At 52.4% G+C, this 14,386-nt stretch overlaps 1 protein-coding gene and 2 long non-coding RNA genes across 8 annotated transcripts in view; 2 read left to right on the top strand and 1 right to left on the bottom strand.

Moving 5' to 3' along the window:
- The first annotated feature begins 64 nt into the window (after nt 1-64).
- On the top strand, nt 65-4,142 carry LOC143836153 (uncharacterized). Its single transcript, XR_013230527.1, has 2 exons — nt 65-295; nt 3,552-4,142. It is a non-coding gene; the product is annotated as an uncharacterized LOC143836153 (long non-coding RNA).
- Nucleotides 4,064-9,597, bottom strand: LOC143836154 (uncharacterized). Its single transcript, XR_013230528.1, has 2 exons — nt 9,201-9,597; nt 4,064-5,090 (listed from the first exon to the last, which is right to left on the bottom strand). It is a non-coding gene; the product is annotated as an uncharacterized LOC143836154 (long non-coding RNA).
- Nucleotides 9,598-9,864: 267 nt separating this feature from the next.
- The window catches only part of NAV1 (neuron navigator 1), a 313,603-nt gene continuing 309,081 nt past the window's right edge, over nt 9,865-14,386 (top strand). For 2 of the 6 annotated variants that reach the window (XM_077335063.1, XM_077335062.1), the window contains exon 1: nt 9,866-10,206. The gene's annotated coding sequence lies outside the window, so the exon portion shown is untranslated. Of the gene's footprint in view, nt 10,207-14,386 lie in introns of all 6 variants that reach the window. The other 4 variants (XM_077335066.1, XM_077335065.1, XM_077335060.1 and 1 more) reach the window with 3 other exon arrangements.

The raw sequence follows: 14,386 nt of genomic DNA, 5'->3' as shown, positions 1-14,386 counted from the left end.
GACTGCGGCGGGCCGGCAGCAGCCGTCGGCGCACGCCGCTCGGGGCGGGGAAAGGCGGCCCAGGGCCGGCCCTCGGGGAGGAGGAGCCAGGCCGCTGCCGCGTTAGGGGAGCCTTCTCGTTCGGGTCCGGCCTCCCAGCGCCCTGCCCAGGGAGGGAGGGAGGGAGGGGTAGGTGGGCGTTATCTGCGACGGGGAAAAGGCCACCCTGGACCACATCGCTGGACTCCTCGGCGAGGCGTCACAAGTCACCTGGAAGTCGCGTGTCCGCGCAAAGGGTGTTGCTTGTCCTTTTTGGGTAAGGTCCTTGCCTAGCGGCCGGCTGCGTGTCCCATTGGACCCGGCGAGGGCGGCGGCAAGGCTGCTGCCATGCAGGAGCAAGGGGGGAGCGAGCGAGCTTCCAGGGCCAAGCCCCCCGGCCCCGCCCGCGCTGAGGTTGCGCGCCTCTTGCTTCAGCCGCGCAGCGCTCCGCGGGGGCCAAGCAAGCTGTGTCTCCGCGCCCCCCCCCACCTCGGGTTACCAGATGGGCGCTTCTTTGGAACCCGTCCTTTTGGGGGCACCTTTTAAAAAACTGACGACAATGTCCTCTTCTGGGGTCGGATGGTTATGGATATTCCTAGTTAGTGGCTATTATCACATCTTATTAAATAGTTGTTGTTGTTAGGTGCGAGGTCGTGTCCGACCCATAGCGACCCCATGGACAATGATCCTCCAGGCCTTCCTGTCCTCTACCATTCCCTGGAGTCCATTTCAGTTTGCACCTACTGCTTCAGTGACTCCATATTAAATAGTAGCGGTATTTAAATGAACTTTGCCCTAGTAATCACTTGTTCGGAGTAGTCAGTCAGGAAAAATTGCCTTTTTTTTGCTTTTCAAAATTAGTAACCTTGCATTAGCCCCAGTGAACGTGTGCAGTGGCAGTCCTGTGCACAGAGGTGGGTGAATGCATTTGCATCTTACATGCATGTGTGTTCAGCTTATGGAGCAGTCAGCATGTTCACATATGGAACCAGGGACCATTACTGGGATCCATGTGGGTTGAAAGTACTCAACAGACAAGGAAGAAGAAGACCTGGGTTTTATACCCTGCTTTTCTCTACCAGAAGACGTCTCAAAGTGTCTTACACCCTAGGAGGTAGGTGGACCTAAGAGAGCTCGGACAAGACTGCTCAGTGAGAACAGCACTATCAGGGCTGTGACTAGGCCAAGATTACCCAGCCGGCTGCATGTGGAGGAGCGGGGAATCAAACCCGGCTCGCCAGATGAGAAGCCGTCACTCCTAACCACTACACAGAGCTGTTGGCAGTGTTTAAATATGCAAAGAGGAATGCAGCATCTGGTCACAATAATTTCATTAAGAAGAGAAGCTTCAGCATTCATTCTGTTCATTCAGCCCCTCCAGGAGGCAAGCAGGGAGGAAGTGTGACCAAATAAATGTAGTCTCCAAATGAGCCAATCAGGACACAGGAAGAGACTATTTGAAAAAGGCCTGGAAGTTCTTGATTAAATGCGCTAACTACACATCTCCCTTGGTGACCCCTGCAGGATACTCTTCGTGTACACTTAAATCATGCACGCAGTGATCTTGCATATCCCAACAAAAGCAAGTGTATGTGCTACACGAGGCTTTTTTGATGGCCCTGAAAGGGAATTAAATTGATCAGGTGATGCGATCATACGTGGTCATGTCAACCCACCCACCCCTCCCAAAATGGCCAGTGATGGGCCTGGAGAGGGTGGGAAGGAGAAGGGCCGTGGATGGGCATGTACACAGAATCGTGTATTCTGTATGATTGCACCCCTTCTGGTGTTTCTCAAAGTCCAAAGAATGTTTCAGGAGTTTCTCTACGGTAAAAACGTTTAGAAAGGCTGTGCTATACGGATAGTAGGTGTGTTCAGTGTAAGGCTGCCAGTTCTTAGTTGGGAGGTTTTGGGGGTGGAGCCTGAGAAGGGTGGCATTTGGGGGGAGGGGCTTCAATGGGGCATAATGCCCTAGAGTCCGCCTTTCAATGGAGCCATTTTCTCCAGGTGAACTGATCTCTGTCGTCTGGTGATCAGTTTCACAGAGTGGGAAATCTCCAGCCAGGTAATAAAGAATTCAAACATCCTGTGGCATGAAATCTGACTGCCGCAGATGACAGTGTAGGCTGTGGCACATGTCAGAGTAAAGAAGAGGTCATCTTTAGGCTGCTACCCAATGTCCTCACCTGCCCCTGCCCCGCCCTATGATAGGTGCAGTGAGCACAGTCTTCCAGCAGATGGCACTGTGATTATGCACTTGGTTTTGAGGTGGTTCCAGTAGGGGGGTCACTTGCATGAAGCTTTGGTATTTCTTTGGCATGGACCAAAGCATGGCAATGAGGCACCTGGTTTAGATATCAAGGCTTCCCCCCTTATTTCATGTGTATATGTGTGACCATATGCAAGAGTGGTTCTCTGTTTTATGTTATTAACTGATGAACTTCAGTGTACTCTGGATAAGGTAGTATTTATTTATTACATTTATATCCCGCCACTCCACAAGGGCTCGTGGCAGCTTACAATAAAAAACCCCATACATTAAAAACCCCAATAAAATACATAGCAATTTATAATCAAGTGACCCATCAAGTAGAAAAACTAAAAACTACAATTAAACAACCAATCATTTGGCGGCAAAACCCCATACTAATCCTATTAAGACCTCAGGGTGGACGAAGGGGCTGATCTCTCCCTTTAATCCGCTCTTAATAGTCCCAGAAAGGGGAGGGGAGGGGACTACAGTGAGACCAAGGATCTGACGGAACAGTCCAGCCTCCTGTTTGCATGTTTTGGGATTAGAACTGTGCCTTCTTAAGCAGAATTAGACCCTTCTAAGACCATTCAAGTCATTATTCTCAGAAGGGTGTAACTTTGCTCAGGACTGCACTATTGGTCTGATAGTCAAACCTGGATTCAGACTGTCTATGGCTGAAGCTCTCTCCATTCATCAGTGCCTCAGTTCTTCTCCCACTTGTTCAGCTTTTTCATCTTGACAATCAGAATCCTTTCTCGGCCTTCTTTGCCAGCCTGTCATCCTCGAGAGGCTTCCTGGAAGCAAGGCTGCGCAGGATCCAAAGCAGGCTTCACAGTTCTACTCCCCCGGAGATCATTTAGACTTCTGCAGAGTGAGTATGTAAATTGCCAACCTTACTTAGCACATGCTATATGCAAAACCACGTGTGATGTATCACATGTAGCACACATGCACTGGCAATCCATGGTCAGTCATGGCTTCTGGCTGGCATGCATGCAGCTAAATACTAAAGAGGTGTGTGAACAATTTTGTTTCCTCACATGGCAATCTGCAAATGACTTCCAGACATTTTCCTGAACAAATTATTTCCATGTGGGAAATGCCACATGTTTGAAGTGGTCCCGTTCCTCCATGAGGCCAGCAGTCATGTCAAGCCTAATTCAGTCACAGTGGAGATCCACATGGCAGGGCCAGACAGCCCTCGGCTGCAGATTCTGGGGTACCACTACAGGCGGCAGCAGCTGTCCATGATTTCTGTTGTTCTTCTGTCCTTTATTAGGGCGACTGCCACTTGCATTGCAAAATCTCTTGGACATTTCTGGAGTTGCTGTCAGTCCACGTGGCATTGAAGAGAAATTGCTCTGTGGGAACCAGGGCTGGCAGAGGGACGTGAATGAGGCAAGATCCAAGCATCAGAAGGCAGAGAGAAGGACATCAAGAGCTCAACAGGGCAGTTTCCTTCCCACTACAATGAAGGCTGGACTTGAGCCAGGGCTGAGCGTTGGCGCCTTTTAAGCACTGAAAATGAGAGTGCCTCTGAGTGTGGACAGACTGCATCTCCTTCCCCACTGAATACCAGCAGCCTGTTTTTGTATCTCTTGCATGCAGAGGAAGGCCTTCTTGGTCAAAGGGCACAGATATTAAGGAAGTCATGACTCATCTCTCTCTCTTTTTTTACCAGCCAGACAAAACAAGCAAGGAGCAGCAGTGACAATGCCACGGAACCACAAAGCAGAACTGCAGAGACACAATTAAAACAAAGCTCACAATAATCTTTTTAGCATTATTTAAAAAAGAAATTATATGATCTTTACAAAAATAGAACAGAGATGTATGCAATAAATCACAGTTTTCCTGTTTTGTGCTAGAACATCTTGAGGCATTCTCCTTGAAAATGGTTGGAAATATCACAAAGACTTTAGGAACCACTGCACTGCCTGTTTGATTTAATGTCTTTATATTATTTCATAAAAAGCTATATAGTTTCCATCTTGCACACATATGACTTTAACATTTCATATGAAAAGATATGTGTGTGTGTGTGGCCGGAATGTCTTTGTGCTCTTGTGATTTTTAACAGTGAATCAGTGTGCATGCCCACATGTCTGGACAGTGCCCCTTTGCTTAACCATCGGGTGGGGCCATCTTGGGAGCTTCCTTGGCCAGAAGGTAGAACTCCCAGTTATGTTGTTTGATGGACAGACAAGCTGATCTGAGCTGAAGGGCTGTGTTTCCTGAGGATTTTGGAGACTTGGCTGTCTTTAGGCTAGATGTTATGGTTCTGGTGGCTTGCGTGCATAGTTCTTTGTCTGCCAGCCCCACAGTGTCATGGCTTCCTTGAAACAGGCCCAGTTTTTGTGGTATCTCTAGCAGGTCTGGTGTTTTGGTCCTAAAACAGCACAAAGGTCTCTCTGGTGAACATCTCTGGCAGATCACTAACCCACCAGGGCATGGGCAGACTAGGCATATCATACAATAGGAGCCCTTGTGCTCCTCATGTGCTGGGTGAAAGGTCAATGCTGAATTCTGATGTGAGGATGTGGACCGATTTCCTGAGAGTGGTTGTGATATTTCTTTGTCACCAGAGAAGATGGGGGGCCTTAAAGGGGCCTTGCAGTTTCTTTTTTTCATTCAGTTTAAGGCTGAATGTTAGTAAGGCCTGTCCAGTGAGGGCTGCCATCTCTCTTCCCAGGAACACGATGAGAGGTGATGAATAGAACAGACTTCCTGCTGGACTGGCAGCCGAATGACCTCCAAGCACAGCTCAACAAGTGTTCGCTTCCCAGGTCTCTCCTTGAAAACACTGCAAGGTGCATAACTGCACGGGTGACAGTTTGAACAAAAAATTATTTTTATAGCCTGCCCTCCTCAATAGGCTCAGGGTGGGTAACATCAGAAGAGTACAGTAATATATAATAACAGAAGAGTACAGTAATATAAAATGCTATTTAAAATGATTTAAAACCTTGCTAAAACCACCCACCTTTTAATTTTTGACTGCTAGGGGTTTGTTGATGTTTTGATCAGTGGGGGTTAGGTGGGCCCTAGAGCAGGGATGCCAGTATCTTCCATTCACTGTCTTATAGGGAGCTCTCCAGGGGACCAGAAGAAGAAGAAGAGTTGATTCTAATATGCTGCCTTTTCTCTACCCGAAGGAGTCTCACAGTAGCTTACAGTCACCTTCCCTTTCCTCTCCCCACAACAGATCCCCTGGGAGGAAGGTGAGGCTGAGAGAGCCCTGATATTACCAGCAATAACAGACTTTCAGGCAGCATTCTGATCTCCCAAGGAAGGAAAGAGGAAGGCAAGCAAATTGGGCTAAGTGTGTGGATGTCCTTGTGCTTGCAGAAGCACCACTGGAGACCTGAGCTATAGAGCCCTTCAGGAGTGGGCGGGGACATTACAGCAGCCCTGGAACACACTGATCTGAGGGGCTGCCATTGTCCTGGCAGCACTGCGGGGTCCACTGGACTGTCACTCCTTGTGAACTTCCCGTTCAAGGGCAACATATAAACGCAATGACTTGCTCCTGGTCTCCCAGGCACAGCCCATGGGGAACTTTCTCAGTTGGTTCACGACCTGCTCTGCTCTCTATCCTTTGGGGAATTTGGAGTAATGAGGCAAGCTCTTAGAAAGAATGAGGACTGTGCAAAGAAGGATGTCTAAGACAGCCAGGCAGTGCAGAACATTTTCACACCCAGGAAAAACTCCCAGCCACTGGGCTGGAGCTGTCTGGGGAGCAGCTTGCTGGAAGGCCCAGTTGCTCCCTCTGCATGAGCCACAGGCCACAACAGTGGACTATATTTTAAGCATTCATGCAAGAATCATGGGATTGAATTATATAAAAAATCTTTGTTTCCCTGTACTCGGTAGTGTATCTGCCCCTGTCCCTTGTTTGATGGGTGTACCAAAAAGGCCCTGGCCTGGATCAGAGGACTGACACAGTTGAAACACTGTGCAAAACAGGCAGCTGCCATCAGGAGGAAGTGGTTGAAGCACTCTCCTCCCCCCCCCCCCCCGCCCCGCACCTTTTGTGTCAGTCTCTTGCCAGCAGAAGGCTTCTTGCACTGGTAGGGAAGATCCAGCTGGGTGGAAATTGGGTTTGAATGATTCCCCATGCAATCTCTGTTGCTCAGACGTTGGCCCCGGGTCGGTCATCACCACAGTTTGCATCTCTCAGCCTAACACTACGAAATTGTTGGATAAAGTTTGAGTCCAATGGCACTTTTAAGGCCAACTAAGTTTTGATCAAGGTGTAAGCTTTTGTGTGCTACCTACTTGTTGTTAGGGTCATGCGTACTGCTATAAGCTCCCTGGAGGGCAAGCGGAATGCAAAAGTGAGAAAGAAAAACACAATCAGAGACTTTCAAGTCTGCTCTTACCGTTTCTTCTTTAAAACCTTGAATGTCAATAAAATTGATTTCAAAGCAAATTATTTCCAAATGAGTATTCTTGGAATTGCATTTCAGTTCTGCCTCTCCTGATACTGGGGAATTCTCACAGGCCCAGACTCCTTTAAAGTTCCTGGATTAAGCTGTTTTCAGTTTGATTGGTGAGCCCTATTCTAGAAGCTACCAAAACTAGTTAAAATTAGTTGCTGATATGTGAATGCCACTGATTGCATGATTGCAGGGTCCTTGAGGATAGATTGAAGGTTGCAGAAAAGCATGGAAGTTCAGTACAGCAAAATTATCAACATTCCTTTGTAAATTCTTCTCTAAAACGCAACCCAGGAGGATAGTTATTGGATAAAAGTTTCCAGGATCATTCAACTTTTAACTAAATCTTAAAAACCACCAAATGAGTGTAGGGAGGGGTCTCCAAAAAGGCTAAGAAATGAACTGTATTACTGTAATCCAGAAACAGAATAGAAAGAGGAGAAACAAGACCGTAGCACAAAGCAGTGATCCAATCAAAAGCATTCCATTTGTGCATATAGTACTAAATAGCCAATTTAGTCACTCTTTGTCCCATTGCATTCTTCTGACATGGCTAGTCCAGAGAAAGCCAACCCACACAGGGGAGATTTAGAAGGAGGAGTCCCTAAGCAGGAAGGGCCAGCTGGCAGTGAGGCAGGCCAGCCACAAACAGCGAAGGGAGGAACAAAGAGGCTGGGAGTATGCAGGAAGTAGTGGAAGGTCAACGCCAGGAAGGGACACAGAAGGGGAGAAGGCAAAAAGCATATGTTGCCTATCATGAGAAAAGGCTCAAGCAATTCCAGCAATGGTCTGGAAGTAGAGAGTCAGTCATGAAAATGGCAGGGGTGGGATGCCCCTCTTTGTGCCTGGATGGGCCTGGGCACCAATGGAGTCGCCCTGCTGTTTGCTTGGTGCAGAATTAGCTTCCATGCTGAAAATGGGCCAAGGCTTTGGAACCTATCTGTCCACTGGTGAGCTTTTGGCTGCACCCCCTACCCCTGTGAGCCTGTGATCCAGACTGTTGTAGGTTAGTTCAGCCCATCTATGGCGGAAGGGGTGAATGCTTTCAGTTTATTTGGGAGGTGAGTAAATTGGGCTAAGTGGCAATCTTGACTCCAGTCTGCCATTTGTAGGTGAGTAGGATGACAAATGGCCCTTCCTGGGTTTGTTTCTGGGACATCTGGCAGGAGCCTTGATTCTCACCCTGCAAATGTGGATCAGTGCCACATGGCCTAAAGGGGTGAGGTGCTCTGGAGGTTTAAAGGAAGGAGGATCCATGATTGATATTCTTCTTGTATGTTCAGGCATCTGGCTACTTTCCCTGCCCCAAGATCCTGCCTTTACATCCAACTAAGATGTATTTCACCATACCTAAGGCATCTGAAAGTGAAAACAAAATGGATGTCTCTGTATGTAGGGTGCTGCCACGTGACAATTGGCCTAATCCTCACTGCCCCAGGACCACAGAAGTGCAGAGGGACCACTTCCTAATTTCCTCAAAGAAGCCTTGTCCTGTGAGTTGTTTAATCCAGCCTAGGCTAATGGGGAAATGAACAATAAAATTCCAGCTGGAAGACTGAATGGTGGTGCTAATCCTGTCAGAGAAAGAGGCATCATAGCAGTGGTTCAAGATGGTGTGCAGGAAGGGGAGGGAAGTTTCCCAGTGGACAGGAATGAGAGGGGAGAGGAGAATAGCAATGGGGAAAAATACAGTCATCTAAGAATAAGATATCCTGCTACAAAAGCACTGCTGCCAGGAGAGATGCCTGGATTCTCAAGCAAGGGAAAGGATAAAGCCATTGTCTGTATTTTGTAAACATGTGATTGTCTGGAAAAGCCATTAGAGCCAGTAAAGTGCTACCCAGGCCCATCCAAAAGAACTGACTTCATCTGCTGGCCTTAATGAAAGGAGGGGAGTTGTACCATGTAGCTGTTCTGTCTTAGGCACCAAAATCCCTTGGACTTTTACTGCCTTTCTTTCCTTGGGGTTCTGTTGCAGGCTATAGCATTTCTCCAGCACACTGGTTAGAGTTGGTTGCTGCTGAGGAAGAGAAGGGTGCTGTTCTTTCCCCAGAGAGCACATTTGTCATTATAATGCTTATTTGATACTTATTGCAATTGTTCCTGATAGGTGATACCTGTGGTGTGGAGACTTTATTACATTTTATTAGTTGAAATATTTACATCCCACCTTTTCTCTCAGTTTATTACGAGGTCTCAGAATTATGGCTATAACCGGGCAATGGTACAATGTGAAGAACTTGGGAGCTGATTTGCATTGGCTTTGTATGGATCTCTCTATTTGTAGATGGCTTTTCTTTCCAATGGCTCCCCGAGCGACTGACCCCCGACCCCTCCCCCCCCAGTCTATGAGTGTCCGACTAGCCCAAGGGGAGCTCCCGTGTGGGGCAGGGAGGGGGCTTTGTGGCGGCCCAGATCCTAGTCACTCCACCCCCCCACCACCACCCGGGGGAAATGCAGGTCATGTGAATGGCTGGAGCTGAACCCACCTGTTCTCCCAAGGCGGGCCGCGGTTTCGGTTGGCCCCCTCTGCTGGGAGCGGGGCCGTCCCGGGGGCTCAACTTGGACAGCGGGTCCCGGTCCAAGTCCGGAGACGTCTCCTTGCGGGCTGCCTCCGTCACGGAGCGCCGACACCGTCTGCGGCTCTGTTCCGCCGGCCGCCTCCTTCGCGAGGCTCCCGGCCGCCTCCCGAGCCCGCCACCTCCGCTTCCCGCCCTCCGAAGGCAGGCGCGGCACTAAGGACGCCTCCTCGCGGGCAGCACACCCAGGCGCCGGCGCCGCATGGAGGGGGGGGGGGCAGCCGGACGCGGCCGCACAGTCGCGCTCCCCCCCCCCCCGGAGTGTGCCCCTGGCAGGAGCAAGCGACGCCCTCTCGCCTGGCGGGCGGGGGGGGGGGGGGGGGGCTCGGCCGCTTGCCATGCCCGGGGTCCCTGCCCTGCCTGACGGAGGAGCCCCGGGGCGTCTGGTGACCCTGGCAGCCCTTCCCTGAAGGAGGCGGACAGCTGCGGGAGACGTTTCCGGCATTGCCCCCCGCGGCATGTCGGGCGGGGGGGCGGCGCTGCGCCTGCTGCCGCGGCCCCCGGGCGGGCCCTTGCCGGAGGGAGGGAGGGAGGGAGGCAGCGGCGAGAGCGCGGGCGCGGCCGGCATCCCCCGCTCCCGCTCCCGCCCCGCCCGGCAGAAGACGCGGGCGCGTGCCGGAGGGGCCGGGGCCCACGTGACCGCCCCTCCCAGTCGGCACCCCCGGCGGGCGGCACTTTGTTCGGGATGCTGCCGCCTGACGCCGCCGCCGCCGTGCCCATTGTGCACAAGCCCCGCGCCGGCCCGCCGCTCCCCTCCGCGCCTCGCCAGCTGGCCAGGGAGGCGAGAGGAAGGCGGCGCTGACGCCCGGCAGGCAGGCGGGCGGACTGACTGACAGACTTGGGCGCAGAGCGGGCGACCCCGGGCCGCTTGAGGAGGAGGCGGAGGAGATGGGCGAGGCGCAGACCGCCCGGCAGGGTAAGAGCCCGGCAGGCGGGGAGGGGGCCCGGCGGTGGCCAGGCCGGGGAGCGGCGGAGCGCGTGGCGCACTGGCCGGGCCGGGGCTGCTTTCGGGGGGGGGGGCGGAGGTGCCATCTGGCCCCTTCTGCCGGGCGGCGCCTGCCCCGGGGCCGGCCGGCGGCTTGGCCGAGGCGGGGCCGGCTGCCAGCGGAGCGGGCCGTCTGGCCGGCAAGACGGTGACTCAAGGCGGCGGCGGCTGGGGAAGCGGCGGGCGGGCGGGCCGGCGACGAGGGCGAGCCCCTGCCCTGGCGGCGGGGAGGCTGGCGTCGCCGACCGCGCGAGGAAAAGCAGCGGACAGCTTGCGCGGCCGCTTCCGAAGGCAGCCTCCTAGTCCCGGCCCAGCCCGGGCAGTAGCCTCGTCGCCCGACGCTTCTTGAGCGCTGGGGCCGGGGGGGGGGGGGAGTTCTGGCTGGCCTTGGAGTCGGCGGGAGGGGAGGGCGGGCTGCCCTGGTCCGGCAGGAGACCCGGGGCTGCCTTCAAGGACTCCCCCCCCCCTGCGAGCTGTGGGTTGTCCTGCTTTCCCAAGTTAGGTATGGAAACAGTTTTGTCCCTTTTCTCCTTAATACACAAAGCGGGGATCTGAATTTTACAAGCAAACCGTGGCCGAGGGTGCCTCACTGGTCGTCCTTGAAGAACACTCAGGCTTTGAGGGGCACCTCTGGAAAAGTGTACAAAGGGCAACCAGCATCATGCTCACAGGTGCACCTATCATCAAGGTACATTTATGTAAGAGATGAGATTGGGCAAACATAGTCACACACCTTGGGTGAAAGGACCCTGATGGTGCTGCTTTGGAGTTTCTCCCCCATGAAGAGGTGGGTTCCAGATGTGCCTGCCCTCCCTTAGCATGTCCCATTGCATGCCCAATGCGACCTGTGGCTGCTGAGCTGTAAGGCCCAGAGTCTCTCCGAGGCAGGGATGAATCCCAGAGGGGCAGCCCCCCCTCCACTTGACCCCCCCACCAGCACCCCCAGGCAGTGAGGACCTTGGCTCCAGGCTGTCTTGGCCCATTCAGGCTGTGTACTGCTGGAGGCTCCTGAGCATGACATCGGGGAGAAGTCATTCTTGGCAAACGGTCAACCAGGAAATAGGCCAAGCAGGCGGAGAGTTGTGGGCGCTCCAAGGGGAGAAAGAAGAAGCGTGCACATGATCATCAAAGGACATTCCCATTCCTGGGGAAGCTGATAAATCACACAGAGGAGCGAGGCTGGCGAACGAGGAAGACAGCTCGTTCCTCTTTTGGAAATCTGACTCCCTGCCTTGCAGGTGGTGGTGGTGCCGCTGCTGCAGGGCTTCAGTTCTGCTGATGGACTTTCTCTGCTCCGAGCTGGCTCGAGTTGCTCACGGGCAGGGTGTCCTGTTTTTGTTTCATATTGAACCAATGCTTGCCATGCCTGGGCGGGGGGGGGGGGGAGCAGTTATTGTGCAGGCGTCCTGAGCAAGAGGCAACCCCTGCTTTGGCAGCCCCTGCCTAGGAAAGCCCGGAGACAAAGGGGGGAGAGGTACAGCAGCAGGGAGGAGGGAAGCCTCCTGTGCCCAGGGCCTGCCATTGGGAAGGCTGCCTCCGAAGCCAAGTGGGCACGGTGCTTTCTTCCCTGCCCCCCTCCAAGAGAGGAGGTGCTGACCCTGAGCAGCCTTATAAGATTTGCACAGCTTTTAAGAAGAGGTTGGTTTGATTTTGTATCAAAAGCCTTCCTTTTAATCCTTGCTTCTCCAAATCCACCTGACTGGGTATCCTTGTGCAACTGGGAAATTGCTGCCCTTCCTCCTGAGCACGGAGCAAAGAGGGAAGGGAAGGGAATGAAATCAGTGGATGGGCTTGCCTGGAAAGACGAGTGACTCGGCTCATCAGTTCATGTTTGCCAAGTGGGGGTGAAGCTTGGAAAGGCACAGCAGCAGATGCAGCGCAAGACCTTTGTTTACGGAGAGGCAGGCTGGAGGTGGCAGCCGCTTGGCACAGCTGAAGGGAGGGGCCCTTTCCTGCTGCTGCCGCTCCCCAGCTTCTGCTCAGCGGCTTCTGCTCGCAGGAAGGATTAGGGCACAGCTGTCTCCCTCTGGTTTGGCACATCGTTAGCAGTGGTCCCTCAAGGGAAGTTCTTGGGTGGGAGGGGGGCACTCATTTGTTGAATTGCCTATAGAACCTGCTGACCCTCTCCTATATGTGATGGAGTGAGTCAGTGGAGGCCCCAGATCTTCCCCTGCCCTTCTCTGACTTAGGTTTCCCCTAGTGCCTTGGCAGCATTGCTGAAATGAGGCTATACTTGTTCTACAGGTGGGGAGGTTAGGAGCGGTTCTCTAAGCTTCCGGGCAAAGCATAGAGGCAGAGGGTGGTGCTGACCAGCACTGAAAGCCTCCTGGCTGACTAGCCTCTGAAAGGTTGAAGAAGCCGCATGCAGTGGCTGCTGGGCCCTGTGAGGAAAAGGCAGACCCACTCTGCTCAGTCTGCTCATGTGACCGTGCACAAGGACCACAAAGAAAAGTCCCAAGTGAGGTTTATGGAAGACTCCCTCCCTCCGCATTTCAAGCCTCAGCTTTTCCTGGGGGAGGGCAAATTTCAGGCTGTAGCACAAACTTGCACAAAGAATAAACCTGTCTTTGTGTAACGGCTGTTCCCCTGGGAAAAAGCTGAGGCTCAAAAGGCATAGGGATATTTCCACAAATCCTTAAAGATAAGCTGTAGAGTGGCTTAGAACATCAATTGGGAAGGAAGGAGGTATAGGATAGGCCAGGCTTTTTCAAGCAAAGTTTCATGAAACCTCTGGAAGGGTTTCCCAAATGAGGGGCAGGGGGAGTTAATTATTTGAAATATATATATTTTTAAATTTGTTAAACATTTATTGGGGGATATGATCATATGTTGACCCTCCCAAATGGCCAGTGATGGGGGTGGAGGGGGTGGAAAGGGGAGGGGCCCCAGGTGGACGTGTTTCAGGGGGTTCTCAATGGTAAAAAATTGAGAAAGGCTGGTAGAGGCCAATCTCATCTGATTTCAGAAGCTAAACCAGGTCAGTACTTAGAAGGGAGACCTCCAAGGAAGATTGCAGTGGAAAGCACTAGCAAGCCACCTCTCCTCATTTGCTCCTCTTCCTGGGGTCGCCATAAATGGGCTGCAATCTCCCCTTCTCCATTTTATTCTCCCAACGACAATCCTGTGATGTAGCGGAGGGCATGTGACTGGCCCAAGGTCACCCGGCAAGTTTCCATGGCAAGCAACGAAGACCACCTGGTCCCACAAAGAGACAATGAAAAATAAGGACCGGCAAAGGGCTGCGTAATCAGCACCTGCAAAGCCAGAGTCTTAGAAGTAACAATCTGAGCTCCCTTTAGTATAAAGAAGCTGAGACTTTGGCATTGCAGACGTCTATTACGCAGCCGTTTGCAGTTCCTTATTTTCTGTATGTTTCCATGGCAGATGGGTTTGACCCCGAGTGTCCCAACATCTTAACCCCACTGGCTGGATTTAGCACATCTTGGGCAGGCCCCTCACCCCCCAGCCTTGTCCTGCTCCTCTGGGAGATCTCAGCATGTGGGCTGTCTGCAGCACAGATCCCACCCACCCATTCACCCACCTACCTACCTACCTGTGTTGCTGTGGCCATACAGTGGGTGTGAAAGCCATTATGTGCCCCTTTCACTCCCTGGGTGCAGGTCAGCCCTGCTGCCCCCCAAATGGCAAACTCAAGCCCCCCTTGCTTTCGTTCTGGTATCATAACTTGGCCTCTGGTGTCTCTGTCAAGCAGGCTTTGATAGCAGAATTCATTCTGCTCATTTGACGTGAGGAATTAATCATCTGAGGGTTCAACGTAGGATCTGCAGTTTTTAGCAAATTTCAGTCCCAGTCACTAACCCCGATGGGCCTGGGCCGGTGGTCATTAGAGGATTTTGCTGTGAAAAGCCCGGCTTTGACAGGTGGACCGAAGACATAGAAGACGGAGATGTTGAAGAAGCTATTCCTGTTTGAGGTGGGGGGAGACAAAGATTGCAAGGAAGGTGGATCTTGCTGATTCAGCGCAGGGGAAAGAACCGCATTTGTGCCTTAAGAGCTTCTTTCCCACTCTTGCATCCACTATCGATTATCCAGCCCTGAAGACTCAAAAGGTAAGCAAGCTCTTTTGGCCTGCCTAAGCAACATGGAAACA

Source organism: Paroedura picta, chromosome 4 (assembly GCF_049243985.1).
Source record: "Paroedura picta isolate Pp20150507F chromosome 4, Ppicta_v3.0, whole genome shotgun sequence".
Taxonomy (NCBI): domain Eukaryota; kingdom Metazoa; phylum Chordata; class Lepidosauria; order Squamata; family Gekkonidae; genus Paroedura; species Paroedura picta.
The sequence above is the reverse complement of the archived record's forward strand: the minus strand, read 5'-3'. Positions and strand labels throughout refer to the sequence as shown.